At 57.6% G+C, this 9,083-nt stretch overlaps 1 pseudogene; it reads right to left on the bottom strand.

Moving 5' to 3' along the window:
• Positions 1-390: 390 nt before the first annotated feature.
• LOC121928061 lies at positions 391-8,253 on the bottom strand (annotated as a pseudogene).
• Positions 8,254-9,083: the final 830 nt, after the last annotated feature.

The following is a 9,083-nucleotide window of genomic DNA, read 5'->3' on the forward strand; positions in this document are numbered from 1 at the left end:
CGATCCCTGCTAGTCCTGTTAAATCATTCAATGGACAGGGTGCCATACTGAGGGTGTAGCAAGCTTGCCTCTGCTGTCCAGAGACGGGAGCTGGAGCAATGGATTCAAGCAACAGGAAAAGAGATTTCAGATAACATTAGGGAGCACAAGGGCTGCTTGGATGGTGTCTTGCTCCATGGCACCTTGGGCTCTCTGCCAACTATGATTCCAAGAGGGGTGGATACTTCCATGGACTATACTTCCCAGCCATGTGCCAGTGGAAAGCTTGGCTACTCCCCATGTTGTTCTATATGGAAGGAATCCTGTTCATGGAGCAAGAAATATCTCAGCAGTACAGAAAATTTTTATTATAGGAGACCCCATAACTGTGTTCTTGAAGACAAAGGTACCTCAATCCAGCATCTCATCTTCTGGTGCCTCCATTGGAATGGCTGGACACAAGCCCAGCAATGCCAGCCCTTCCCTCTGGACAGAGGAGCTCATATACCCGTCCCCAATACACGACAGATCCTTCCTCCTGCGGCAGCCAGCTTCCCGCACCTGCTCTGCAGCAAACAAGTTGATTTCATGACATTTCTCACTGCAAGAGGCAACTTGGCAGTGTGAAACAGGTAAGCCAGACAGACAGGTGGGCAACTTCACCAGGGGCGCAATGCCGCTACCGCCCTCCCCAAAGTGTGGCTAATGAAAAGCTTCTCCTTAAACCAAGGCAATTGAAAATGCACAGGCAACTGACAACCACACTCCACAGGCAGGGCCAGATGCTTCAACACCCCACCAGCAAAGGACCCCGTCCTTCCCAAGGCACTGAGAGAGTTGGGAGCATGGTGGCAGAGAAGGGGTCCTGGGGGTTACCAGTCCAGTCAGATCCCTCATTTTCTCTTGTATGTAGAGAGGAAGGAAAGGAGAAACCCCTGATCCCCCAGACCGAAAAGCGGGATGACAGACTCCCCCTTTGAGGAAGGGGGGTGGGCAGAGGCCTCACCTGGAGCGGGACTTGAAACTCCCTCCCTTCCTCCGGCCCCAGCCCAGGCTCTTGCGGTCTCGAAAGGGGCCTGTGAAAGGAGCGGTCCAGTGTCAGGAGCGTAGAGCCTCCAGACCCCAGCAGTGGGGGGCCGGTTCCCTCGGAAAGGCACAAAGGGAACTCTGCAACCTCCAGATGGCAGCCCAAAAGTAAATCCCACCCCACATTCTCTCAACAGGACCTGATGCTCAGGACCCAGCGCGGGCACACCCCTGCCATGAGAGGACACAGGGTATGGACTCCCCCCATTTCACCCCAGCACGGTACTGCTTCAGGGCCTTCCTGTTCGTGTTGGTGAGCTCCTTGTCGAAGACTGAAGCCTTCTTCTTCCTGGGTGGCTGTTTGGATCCTTCAAGAGCCGAAGAGAGGCCCTCAGAAGCCTTGCTGGAGCATATAGGGCTATTGCAGACCCCAGGGAACCAAGGGTTCCCCCTCCCACCCTCAGTAACCCCTGGAATCCCCACAGTCCACAGAGCCACCAAGACCTCTGCCCAAGGGGAAAAAGCAACACGCAGAGAGGCAAACCGCCCACCTGTCCCCTCTGTGCCGGAAGAGCCTCTTCTGGCATGGAGCGAGCCCGCTTGCACGCCGGCTCCTCTTGGCCAGCCGCTCTGCGTACATCGGGCCTTGAGGATTTCGAACTGGGACCGTTCCCCGGCTGAAAAGGGAAAAGAAGAGAGTGGGTTGCCCTTCCCCACCACCACATGCAGTTCCTCCACACTCCAGGGCACAGCCACTCACCGTCGCCTGGACCTTCTTCTGAGACTCCGCCACAAACTTTTTCCTTTTTCTTGCCTCCGCCAATGCCAGGTCAAAACTCCTGAAGGGCTTGGTCACTGGGACAAACAAACAAGGGGGGTAGGCAAGAAGGCAGATTAAGACCAGGATTGGGACCTTGCCTGGGAAACCCAGAGCCCTGGTTAGAGGCTATGCCATTATGCCCCTTAGCCTGCATTTCTTTGCCCAGGTACCCTGGAGAGTACACCCAAACACCCTACAGTTCTCTCATGGTTCTCCCTGTTCCTCCTCATCAGCCCCCCCTCCAACCCGGCTTACGCTTCTCCTTCTTCCTCTCTTCTTTTGCTCTGGACCCAGCTGCGGGGGGTCTCCTGGGCCGCCTCTTGAGCCCCTGTTCCAGCTTCCGCCTGGCTGTGTTAATCTGGAAAGACAGCAGAGGGAAGCATGGCTACTACCAATGCGCAGGGCACGACGCATGTGCCTCTCTCCACATTTCCCCAGCCACCAGCTTGCCGGGCTGTGCCCTGCCAGAGATTTCGGAGTATGTGTGCCAAGGGCATGAGACCCCACAGGACTCTGCTCTGCTGCTTCCCGAAAGCGATCCAGATGGGAAGCCGGTCCCATAAATCGTTTTGCCGGAGAGTAACTTCCCAGGAGAAAGACGAAGGCAGGAAAGGGGGAATAGGGCACACACACCCCTTTTTTCCTGCGACTCTGAATGTGCAGCTCCTCTTCCTCCTGCTCCAAGCGCAGCACTGCATAGACGTCAGGCTCCAGCTTCTCAATCTTCTCCCGGAAAACGCAGGATCACATCGGGGAGGAGGCAAGGGGGATGCTCAACCTCTCCCCACCAAATCAGCTGCCTATGGGGCTGGCTCCCCAGCAAGACCCTTGCTCCTACAGGCCAGTCGGCTTGCCGCCCCTCCCTGCTTGCACACACATGCGTGCTCCCACCCATGGCCAGTGGAGGCAGTTACCCTGGGGAGGAACGGGCTTTCACGGGTGCTCTGGCGGAATTTGACGATTTCTTTCAGCATCTTGCGCTCTTCTTCCCCTATCCAGAGAGACAGAGCGGCCGGCGCGCCCCGCTCGAGCCGTGCCCCCACTCGATGGACGTAGTTCTTGGTGGTGTTGGGCATGGTGAATTGCTCACTGCAGGAAGCACCAGGCAAGCCAATGAGCAAATAGGGGGAGGGGAGAAAGGTGGGGTCACACACACCCGAGAAATCAGGCAGGAGAAGAAGGGCCTGCTGACCGTCTTGACGCCTTCAATGTCCAGTCCTCGCGCTGCCACATCTGTGGCTACCAGCACTCGATCTGCTCCATCCTTAAAACGCCTGCAGCGGAAAGACCATGTCAGAGCTTGCTGTGCCACGGTTTTCCGCTCATGTCCCACCCCACCCTATGGCCCCCCCCCAGGCCTACCGGAGGGCCTCCAGCCGCTGTGCCTGCGACAGGTTGCCATGCAGCTCGCCCACTTGCAAACCCAAGAGGCCAAGGAGGATGTGGAGGCGGTGGGCTTGCTTCTTGGTCTGGTTGAAGGCATCACATGGTCAAGGAAGGTCGCGGTCAGCAGGGCTGGGGGGGCGGGGAGAGCGAAGGAGATGTGTCAGTGGCAACCAGATGCCCACACCACCCGCCTGATGGGCAGGGGAACCTCTCAAAGTGACCCCACACTGCTACAATGGCCTCCCGGTCCCCCTCACGGCTGGGCCGGATGCGCACAAACTCCTGGCGCAGGAAGGGGGCCACATCAGTGTTGCTGTTCACAAAGATCCGGACCAGGTTCTTCAGGGAGACAGAGGCCAAGTCCTTCACACCTGCCAAAGAGGAAAGAACAAGAAAGGAAGGAATGAGGGAATGAAGGGTGGCTTGAGGACAACACAGCACTGCAAGACGCACACCAGTCCGCCTGCTCTTCTGACTGCATCCTCCCCTACTCACACACAGACACAGAGGCTTGCTCCTGCTCTGCTCCCTCTTCCAGGATTCCATCAGTTGTATCAGCGAAGCCCCCTGCATCCACCTCTTTCTCCCCAGAGAGACAGGCAGATGCCCTTCCCCAAAAAACCATGCAGGGACTCAACGCTTTAGTAGAACCTGACCCAGAGACCAATGGTAGCCCTTGAAGGAGGGCAGCAAAATGCCCTCTGCCAGTTCCCAGCCCCCCCTCACCCTCCTCAGTCATGGTGGCAGAAAAAAGCATTGTCTGGCTGACGGACACCCGCGAATTATCTCCTTCATCTGCTCCTCAAAGTATTCATCACAGCATCCTGTGGGGAGAGGAAGTCCCTGAGTGGCCAAAGAGAAGCCAGAAGGTGCTCCCCCCCCTCTGCCCGGGGCAGGTCAAACCCAAAAGGGTTTGAGGCGAAGGAGCCACACCCCACCCCTCACCGGTCAGCTCTCCAGGATAAGGACCTCGATGCTGCCCAGTGGAAGGAGGGCAGTTGTGGAGGTGGTCAATCAGGCGGCCGGGGGTAGCAATGAGGATGTCAGGGCCTGAGGACGTGCCGCCTCCTGGTTCCTTATATCCCGCCACCTGCAAGACACAAATGCATTGAGGGACACACATGTTCATAGAACAGAAAAACCACAGCGTGGGGAGGGACCCTAGGGGCATCTAATCCCACCCCACTGCCATGCAGAATAATCCACGCAAAAGCACTCCTGAAAGATGCTCCCTTCATCCCCTCATTATTGTGATTTTGGCAAACCATAATAGGTTTCCTGTGACAACAAACAAGGAGAGAGAGAAGCCAAGATTCCTGCCAAAAGCAATGCACTCCAGGCCCTCATCTGACTTCTATCTTTGCATGGAGGGAGGGATACAAGCCCCCCTCTTCCACCACCCCTCAGCCCCCCAGCTCACTCCTCACCCACTGCCAGGCAAGCCGTGAACTGGAGAACTGGGCCAGCTGCTTAGCAACTGAGTGCACCTGGATGCCTAGTTCCGGGTGGGCCCCAGCACCAGGACCCGAGTGACAGGGCTTGGCGTGGCTTGTAGATCAGGCGCTCTAGGACCGGCAACATGAAGGCCGCCGTCTTGCTGAGAGGGGAAAACCACCAAGAGCCAGGTCAGCACAGAGCCCCCATGCCCCTCTCAGCCTCCCCCTGCCCTCTCCAGAGCTTACCTGTCCCTGTCGCAGCGCATGCGCAGATGTCCTTCCCCAACAGCCCCACTGGATGCAGGCCTTCTGGATGGGGGTTGGCTGCTTGAAGCTCAAGGCGGTTATAGCCTGGCAAGGACAGAAGCCGGAAGGCACCCACATGAACTAAGGTAGGTTGCACCAATCTGAGCCTATGGCTGAACAAACCCCAAACGATGCTGCTGCGGAGCTGGATTCAACAAGGGCTGCTCCCTCCCTGCCTCCCCTCAGGAACTGGGGGAACAATGGCTCCTTCCACCTTCCATCAAGGGTAAACATGCCTGGGTCAGTTCTGTTTTTCTCTCTGGTGATGGCAAGACAGCAACTGCTAATCTGTGGCCCATGCTGCCAGCCCTTTGAGCCTTTCGGTTTCCCTGCAAACTGTGTGCCACTTGCAGTTGTGGCCAAGATCTCCCCCTCCTTCTTGGTGCGTGATTCTGACCCAGCTACAAAGGAACACTGCAGCTGAGCACTCCCTTCATTCATCACTTCTCCCTTCTGTCCATCCACCTCCCACAATCCCGCTGCCCTTGAGCAAACAAATGCCTCCGGAAGGCATCCAACTGGGCTCCATCCAAATGCTGTGTCTGTAGTCTCTCTGGCGTGGAGCCTTTCAAGCACAAGGCTCAACTGACGCTCCAGATAGCTGCTTTGTAAGACTAGGCACAGGCCAAATTTAAACAGATGTTCTCCAATGTGACAGCTGAGTTTTCTTCTGCAGATCAGGAACACAACCCCTCCCCAAAATCCTCTTTCTCCTTCATAAGGAAAAGCAGTGAACTTGCTGGCTACCTTCAGCAAGGGCGGGAGAGGTTCATGTCCTGGAGGAGAGGCTGTCATCGTACTGCGAAGCATCTTCCCAAAAGAATGGCTCCTCTGCCTGGAAAGCAAAGCCGGGAGGGGAGAGAGGGGTGGGGCAACCCCAGTCAGCTAAGCCTTCGCACAAGCCCAGCCCGACCCGCCCTGGAAGGAGCAGTCCTGGCGGCCGATTCGCGCCCCTGAGGCTACCTCCTCACCTCTGCGCTTGCGCTTCGCTGCTGCTTCAGTTTCAGCGTATCTACAAAGGCACCAAGAGACCCCCATCAAATCTTCCCGCTACAAAATCTTTGTGAATATCCACAGCTAGTCCTATGGTGCTCACAGCAGCCATGGGACAGAGTGCCTCTGGTAGCAACTTGGACAACAGAGATTACTCTGGGGCTACATGGAACAACCTTTCCTCCCATGTATTTGCTGATTTCCTTTAAAAGGTAAGAGGCATGGGCAAAACACACCACCAAAACAGGTGCTCAGAGGTGGGCAAGAAGTGAAGCCCACCAGACGAGACCGGGCAGCTCCCTGCTCCCAGCGGGCAACGTCTGCCAGGATATGGCCACAACTGCCATCCCTAGTATCTGGCGCCCTTTGAAAGCCATCCGCATGGATAACCAGCCATGAGCAGCTACCAGGTTCCCCATCTCAACTGCCTATCTGTCAGGGCTGCCTGGCCGCTCTCTTCATGGAAGGGCCCCACTTAGTGTTACCAAAGGGGAACGCGAGCCTTCCCTCCTTTACCTCATACATGTGACAGCTGTCTGCAGCTCAGGGCAGGTTCTTAGACGCCATCAGCTGCTGAGGAAGGAGCCTGTTTTGTTTCACTAACGAATTAAAATTAAAGCATTAAGACGACGGGGGGAACTGGCTGCCCACAATACGGCCAAGGCGGTCTAGCCTGTCTCATGGACCCGGCTCAAGCCTCACCGTTCAAAGAGCAGGCTATCTCAAAACTCTGGCTTTGCTGGCAGTTCATGGTGTTTTTCACAAAACTTGGAATCAATTGATAAACCGACTTAAGTTTGCTGGAAAAAACCTAGGAATCCCGTCTGCGGAACAGAAGCCTATTCTGGGTGATAAGAAGAAGGTGGCCATGATCGGCTTCTTCCCACTTTCTGGGGGCAAACTGGCAAGGGCCAAGGACTGGGAAAGCAGCCCCAAGGACCACCTGCTTCTGCAAGAACGGAGCAGCCCTGAGCATCTCTGGCTGATCCCAGCCGTCCTCCGTCCAGAGGATCATGCCCCCTCCTTTTGCTGGAAAGCTAAGAAATGGCGATCCAAAAAATGCCTAATCTGTTGCTTGACCTTGGGTTCTTCCTTCCCTGCAGCCCTGGATTATGACAGGATGGCTCAGCAATCCGGTAATAGCACCACTGCCTTGGACCGTCGCCCGCCCTCACATGCCAAGGCACCATAGGCGGCTTTCAGCATACGTTGAAAGCCATGTGGGAGCGCATTGGGTGCAAGGGGCGGTGTGTCCATTGAAAGTAATGGGATGCGTGTGGCATGGGAGGCGTGCGCCACTGCGCCACCCGCACCATGCAGGAGCCCCTTACTTCCAATGGGGCTCAAGCGTATGTGTTTTGTTCCCAAAAGGGCGCACTGGACCTGACGCTTTCCCTCTCTTTTCCTCCCTCCTGGCTGGCGCCCCAGCTCTCTCTGCCTCCGAAAGGTCTCTCTGTGAGGCAAAGGCAGAAGGGCGCTCCTCCCTCCTCCTCCTGCTCACCTGCTTCTGCAAAGATGATGTCCTCCTCTGCGGAGGAGGAGCCCTCCGGCCTCCTGCTCTTCTGCTCCTCCTGCTCCTGGCTTCCGTCTTCCTGCCGAGCGTGGCGCGCGGCCTCCTCCTTCCCTCTCCGCTGGGCCCTGCTTGGCTTCTTCTCTGGGGAAAGGCTGGTCAGCCTGGGAGGGCCAGGGGGCTCCCTCCCCGAGGGCCGGGGCTGCGGGGCTTCTGCCTCCCTGCCGCCCAGGCGAAAGGGCTCTGGGCCTCGGTCTCTCACCTGCTGCTTCCTCCGCTTCCTGACCGCCGCGATTCTTCTGGTCCAAAGTGTCGCTGCTTCTGGGGGCAGAGACGAGGAGGAGGAGGAGGAGGAGGAGGAGGAGGAGGAGGGGAGGCGTGGGGAGACCAGGCCGGCCAGGGCAAGGCAGGGCTCCCCCCGACGGCCCTCCTTCCTTCCTTCCCTCCCTCCTCCCCCCTCCCTGGCTTCCCTCCTTACTATCCTCTTGAGCGTCAGCCCAGCGCCGCCTCGGCCCAGCTGCCTCCGGGCCCGGCCTCCTTCTCGGCGAAGACGAAGCCCGAGGCGAAGTCGCCCCCAGCCGCGGGCGCCTAGTCCCCCGGAGCCCAGCTCCGGCAGGCCCTGCTCCTCTCCTGCAGCAGAGCAGAGCAAGGCAAGGGGAGAAGGCGCTCACCACGGAGCCGACCGCCCGCCCAGCCCAGGAGGGCCCGCCCAGGCCGCCCGCCCACCTCCGAGTCGACTCGCAGGGCTCCTGCTCCCGGGGCTCCTCGCCCGAGCCTCCCTGCTCCTGCAGCGCCATCGTCCTCTCCTCGCCAACTGCTTCCGCCCGGAAACGACGACGACGACGGCGCCGCGCCCAGAGGCTCCGCCTTCCCTTGGCCACGCCCCCGAGGGTCTGCTGCTGCTACTATTGGCTGCCTCCTCCGGCCCCGCCCCTTCATCCACACGCCGCTGATGAGCCTGGCTCAAGGCTGTGGCATTCTGGGAAGCGGAGTTTGTGGTGGGGCCAGAGCGGAGCCTGGATCCGGGCAGTTAGTTCAGCTCCTTTCCCTTCCCTCAAAGGGCTGCTGCAAGGTCTCTGCAGGGACCTAGGTCCGGACCCCCCCCCCGCTCCATTAGGAAAGTGATGGCGGGTGCTGCTGCGCCGTGCCCTCAAGGCCCATTCCCAAAATGCTAGCTATGTCCCTGGTCTCTGTCTGTGCGATGCTGTGATGCGTAGGATGCCTTGGAGGCAGGAATGATGACAGCAAGAAATAAGGATGCCTTTGGAGGCAGGAATGATGGAAGCAAGAAATAAGGATGCCTTTGGAGGCAGGAATGATGACAGCAAGAATAAGATGCTTGGAGGCAGGAATAGGGACAGCAAGAAATAAGGATGCCTTTGGAGGCAGGATGATGACAGCAAGAAATAGGATGCCTTTGGAGGCAGGAATTGATGACAGCAAGAAAATAAGGATGCCTTGGAGCAGGATGATGACAGCAAGAAATAAGGTGCCTTGGAGGCAGGAATGATGACAGCAAGAAATAAGGATGCCTTTGGAGGCAGGAATGATGACAGCAAGAAATAAGGATGGCCTTTGGAGGCAGGAATGATGACAGCAAAAATAAGGATGCCTTTGGAGGCAGGAA

Source organism: Sceloporus undulatus, chromosome 4 (genome assembly GCF_019175285.1).
Source record: "Sceloporus undulatus isolate JIND9_A2432 ecotype Alabama chromosome 4, SceUnd_v1.1, whole genome shotgun sequence".
NCBI lineage: Eukaryota > Metazoa > Chordata > Lepidosauria > Squamata > Phrynosomatidae > Sceloporus > Sceloporus undulatus.